This window comes from Sinocyclocheilus grahami, unplaced genomic scaffold (assembly GCF_001515645.1).
Source record: "Sinocyclocheilus grahami isolate Dianchi unplaced genomic scaffold, SAMN03320097.WGS_v1.1 scaffold1657.1, whole genome shotgun sequence".
Classification (NCBI taxonomy): Eukaryota; Metazoa; Chordata; class Actinopteri; order Cypriniformes; family Cyprinidae; genus Sinocyclocheilus; species Sinocyclocheilus grahami.
In genome coordinates, this window is record NW_015506836.1 from 7,602 (window position 1) to 14,111 (window position 6,510).

Sequence of the window (6,510 nt, forward strand, 5' to 3'; positions counted from 1 at the left end):
TGTCAGAAATTCAGCATGATCAACGCACAGTGTGTTTGCTGCAATGACCTGCGTCTACTCCGCAGCCAATGAAATTGCAACATGAAATGACGTATTGATCCACGCGACCAGCGGCGCTACAATTTCAATGCCATGGAGGCAAAAAAAAGTAGAAGGTATATTGGTATGTGGGATACCCATAATGAACAAATTCTTGAGCTGTAGCAGCAAAGGGCATTTTGTACGATGTGTCCTCTAGCTGCTATTATGACCGCACCAAAAAGGACATAGCATGGAAGGAGATCGCGGAGGAACTGCAGCTGCCAAACTCCCTGTGCAAAACTGGCATCCCAAGTTGTCCTCTTTTCCCGAGCCATGAGCGGGGCCATATTGCCCTCTTCCGCCGGCGCCTCTTCTTTGTTTCAGCGCACATGAAAAGCACAACTGCCAAAGCACGATCCATCTTGATGTACCGGTATTTGTTTACCACTAGCTTATGCTGATGACGTTGCGCTAACGTGTGTCGCATCCATCACATCCATCGCAGCCTACGATTCAATAGGTGTCATCATCGTACAGTCTACATGCTTGTCGTACCCAAGTTTAAACGATCCATGTCGCACAGTGTGATAAAGTAATGATCTTCTAGGATTGCTCAAATCGTACAGTGTATCCCGGGCTTTAAGCTCTGTTCTGTTTAGTTTCCCTCGTCCGGTATCGCCCCACTATACGTGTGTGTTCCTGGTTCCCTTGATGTCATTAAAGTCTCTTTGTTTGAAGTATACTCCACGTCTCCCCGTTCCTCACTCCCTCACAGTAGCGGAGTGTGACAATATGGTCTTTCTCCTTTAATGCTACTTATTTTTGTATGCGTGATACTACACACTATATCTACAAAAACTACAGCTGGTTAAAATTGTGCAGCTGACGTACAGTATATACCACACAGGACACACTCGCAGATACACATACAGTCTGATGAGTGAAGGTCAGTTGATTAACATCACGTCACATCCCAGAAAGTGTTCAGGACATCTGAATGAATCTCCCTTCTGCAGGAGTCTGCAAAGTGTTCAACGATTAGACATATAAACTGCATTGTTATCACTGTCATTAAACACTCTTTCGATATTAAACGGTTTAATTCTTCTGGTCTGATGTGAGACGCTTGGCCCCTCAGAGTCCACAGACACGCGCTACAGATATTACTCACCTGTGCTTTTCTCCAGAGGGGTGTATGCATTCAGCGCAGGGTCAGGCGTCCCTGACAGCCAAATTATGTTTTATTGAGTTCAGGGGTTTGTTGGTTGACATGTCAATGCTGATGCTGTGTTGACTTTCATTCTCACGAACAGAAGGAACCGCAGTAAAACCCATTACAAAATGAAGAAAAAACATCCATCAGCAGCAGAATAAGAAGCAACAGTAACAACTGCAGCAACACAAGTGAGGTTCGGTGTGTCTAATGCAGGTTTGTCCCACATGATCCTCATCATTTAACATTTAACAGCAACTACAACCTCTAACTCAAATATGGCTAGCTTCATGAGACTGTGGGACAAAATCCATTACAGTATATTTGAGCAGTTTGTTGCATAGTATAGGAAATTATGATCCGCACTCACGAGAACAATCTTCTTTTTTCTATTATTTTACATTCATTACTGATGGGAAAAGACACAAACGTTTCGGCTCAAAGCCTTCCTCAGTGTGTAAAAAGTGTGTTGAGCAGTTTGTTGCATGCAATTATAAACTGCAACTCTCAGCCATCAGATGTTCACTGCATCAACGTGTGTGGATCTCTGTGGTCCAATCACAGGATACACACAATACACACAAGGAATCCAACAATCCCTTTGTTGACACAAAAACAGTGACACAAGAAAACCTGATATATATATATATATATATATGTATATATATATGAGAGAGAGAGAGCAGAATATAAATATAAATGAACCTGATTTATTTAGCTATTGTTTGGGGACAAAGTAGTGCCAAGTAGTGAGCTAAATCTAACAACAACTTTGAGATGTCATCAATTGAAGAAAAAAAAGAAAGAAAGAACAAAACAATGAAATGTCTTGCTTTCCAGGAAAGCATTTAAACATCCTTTAAACCAGGAAAACTTTACTTTAAGACCACAACTGCATACAATAAAATATACACATTTTGAACTTAAAATAATTTTAATCATCCTTTAAACCAGAGTAAGTGTACTTTAAAAGCAAAGTTGCATAAGATAAAACATACAAATATTTATCTTAAAATAGCATAAAAAATAAATAAATCTTTAAACTGGGGTAAATTAACTTCAAAAGAAAAATTGCACAAAAACAGGCTATATGAATATTTAAATAATATTAACTATCATTCAAAACAGACTAAGACTAAAGACTAAGACTAAAACACATTTTAAATGCATGTTCAATATGGTAAAGGGCGTAACATTTCCGTCACACGCTTGAGGTATTCGGCCAATCACAACACACTGGATAGCTGGCCAATCAGAGCACACCTCGCTTTTCAGAGCGATGAGCTTTGTAAAAATTGACGTGTTTCAGAAAGGCGGGGCATAGAGGAGAAACAATAATGTACAGTATGTGGAAAATAATGTCTTTTTTGAACCTTAAACTGCATAAACACATTTCATTACACCAAATACACAAAATAATGTTCTTTTTAGAAACCTCATATGACCCCTTTAATCTTTGTCAATGTAAAAATACAGTCATTCATTGTTAGTTCATGTTAATTCACAATGCATTAACTAATGTTAACAAGCACATCTTTTTGATTTTAATAATGCATTAGTAAATGTTGAATTTAACATGAACTAAGAGTAATAAATGCTGAAGAAGTATTATTCATGCTTAGTTTATGTTAACTGCAGTAGTTAACAAATGTTAACTAAAGAACCTTATCGTAAAGTGTTACCAAAAACATAAAAAATAAAATATTATAAAAAGTAAAATATTATTTAAAATTATATAAAATAAAACACAAATATGTATTTTAAAAAACATATTACAAACTATTTAAACCAGGATGAATTTACTTCAAAAGAAAAATTGCATAAAATATATAAATACTTATCTTAAAATAATATAAAAAAATTCAATAAACCAGGCTAAATATACTCCAAAGGCAATAATATATAAATATTTATCTTAAAATAACATTAAAAATTCAACAAACCAGAGTAAAAATACTTCAAAAGCTACTACTACTTTGCACACAATAAATATTAAAATTAAAATTATATTAAACACCATTCAAACTAGAGTAAGTGTACTTTAAAATGAAAATTATATAAAATAAAATATATAATTATCACATTTTAAAATAAACACCCTTGAATCTGTTGTAAAAGCAAAACTGAATATAATAAAATATATAAATGTCAGTCTTAAAATAATAATAAAAACCCTTTAAAAATAATAATAACAACAACAAAATAATAAATGAAATAAAATCTGCCTCCTGTCCCTTTTCTAAAAGCCCCTGAACCAGACAGAACCTGAAGCAAATTCTCTGTAAAATGCAGGTACAATATATTTTAATATATAAAGAGGTAAACCCACTTTAAAAGCATGAAAGAAAAACTCTATTCATTCCTTTTTTTAGTCAATTTTGAGGTGTACCACTCTTAATTACAAATTATTTTTCAAAAGCTCCCCAGGATGAATGAAATATTGCAACACTCTCCTCTGTTCTCCACAGACAGAAAGAGCATGAGATGATTTTACCAATGTGTGTGCTTGTGGGAGGTCATAAAATGACATGGAACTTTCAAAGCTCTGAGTTTCCATGGATACCGGAACACGGAACGGTAGAGAGTGGCATTTTGGAATGAATGAGAGGAACGGCGGGAAAGATAATAACAGCCCCGGACAATGAGGGGCAGAGCCGAGAAACGCTCGCACAAGAGGACGACTTCACCTACACGCCACGGGACACGCGACCCTCCGCTGATCCTGAACACGAACACACACTTGTCTGAAACACAAGGACCTGAGTGAGAGCAGCTCTTCAGACGAGAAGAATCACTATTGAGACATCAGAAATATCAAAACTTATATCACAAATCTAGTCCAAAATTTAGTTGTGCTATCTCTCTCTATCTATCTGTCTGTCCATCTGTCTGTCTGTCTATCTATTCATCCATCTATATGTCCATCCATCATCTATTCATCATCCATCCATCCATTGATGGATGGATGAACACATAGATGGACATATAGATGGATGGATGGATGGATGGATGGATAGATGATGGATGGATGAATAGACAGACATAGATAGATAGATAGATAGATAGATAGATAGATAGATAGATAGATAGATACATAGATCGATCAAGATCAGGCTTGTCATGCGTGACGTGATGGTTTTTAATTTTACATTTGCTAAGATTTAGGATGAATCTGAGATGAGCACCTGTACGAAAGAGATAATCTCACACTAATTCCACATTCAAAACATACAAAACATGAAGATTAAACCCGATCAGAGACGCAAATACCCACCTGTGCACGAATACAATCTCACACAGAGACCAACGCATTCAGATTCAGACTTCATGCATGCATAATGCTGCTTATAAACTGTCAAACGGCTCCACATTTCTCTCAGTATGTTAAAAGGTAACTGGATGTTCAGCAAATCTTGTGTTCATTGGGCAGGAAATCAAGCACTTTTTGTGTAATCATGGTAGGAAGATGTAAAAAAATGTGAAACATTATTTTGTATATATTGTATATTCAACATATGTATTGATAATATAATAATGATATATTATCATTATTGTTCATCATGCAAAGAATCTGTGCAAAGGATCATGGGAGCCCAAAGGGCCCTTTGAAGTGGCCAGTTTAGAGCACTTCGGTTTGGAACGACCCTTCAATATGGTAGCCATGATTGTTCTCACTCCGAAGTGCCCTTCGGAGGGCGATATGTCCCGTTTGGAACGCACCGAGTGTGTTTCTCGCACATCACGTAAGCACATTTGAGCTTCTTCTTTTCCTTTTAATGGCGGCTGGCAAACCCACTTAAAGCCGCATACTTCCACCTACTGCACGACACCGGCATGACAGCTGACATAAAATAAGGATCGGAATGAGGAGTCGTCGATAACAATCAGTTAAAAAAACGCTTGATCGGCCCCGATCCCGATTCTTGAGATCATTTCAGGACATCCCTATAGCATCATGCATAAATGACAAAGTCCTTTTATGGGACACATATTTTGTGTAGCTGGCTATTGTTCCGCATCGGCAGGCAGTATAATAGCCTTTATGCATGTGTTTTAGGTTGATTTTGTACATTTTTTGGAAGACGCAGAGACAAATCTGTACTTATTTCCAGAGGTATTGATGATGGTGATAGGAGTGCATCAGAAAATCAGGTTTTAGTAATAAAAGAAGTTGTTGAGGACCAAGGAGGATAGAAGCAGTGATGGTGAGGGCAGTGATGAAGAATAGGTTGCTGTGGAAGTCAGGCATTTGGTAAGATATGATCCATAAAACAACCAGAGGTCAGGAAAGATGCCAATGTCAGCTGGCATTTCTATTCTGACAGGCAGGGATGCTCAACAATGATGACTGCACAAGTCAAAGTCTACTTACATGGGGAATGTGTGGGGTACACAGACAAAGAAGAGTCTCGTTGACTTTCACTTGTGCTATGATAATTGATTTGAAATTCCAAGATGAAACACAATGTTCAAGTTGTTTTAATGCTTCTGAATCACTAAGACATGGTTTTCAGGCAGTGAAATTGCATCAGAATTTGTGTAAGGTTTTAGACATTTTCACACGTGAATTCCAAATCAAATATAGCAGCACAAGAAGAAACTGAATGTTCATAAAGTGTTCATCTTTTTTTTTTTTTACGGTAAGACCTTTCACTTCTTTTCAGATCGTGAAAAAGCATTTTTTTTTGACAATTTGCCAAAAATAACACCCTAATGGGACAAAGTCAGTTATAAATGACGGAGCCCTAAAAAAAAGTTCAAAGGTCATATGCAGAAAACTAATTTTGGAAAATGATGATTTTACTTCTAAATATACATTAAAATATAAAGTCAATTATTTTTTTCAAGCTGTGAATTCACAATTAGTCCCGTAGAGGGGTGAAGAACTATATTTGACTCGACAGTAAACTTGTAACTTTCTCATGAGCACTGCATTTCTTTGCACTTTTGAAGAGGATGTTTAAATATAAGTCTTAAAGGCACAGCAGCAGTTTAATTTTACAGGACAAAAAAAAATGGTTATGTAAAAACTAAATTCTTACTCTTTTTTTCACTTAAAAGCCTTGACTAACATCATGAGTGGGTCTCGGTGAAGAAATAAAAAGCTAAAAGTGACCACATGACCCTTTTAAAAGCAATCCAGGGTGCTGTTTCCTGTCAAGGTTCCATTGAAGGCTTCTTTCAGGACTGACAATGCTCAAGTGTGTGACAGTACTGAAGATACAACACTCTGCCAAGGTGACCAACCCACCTCACATCCGAGAGAGAGCAACAGG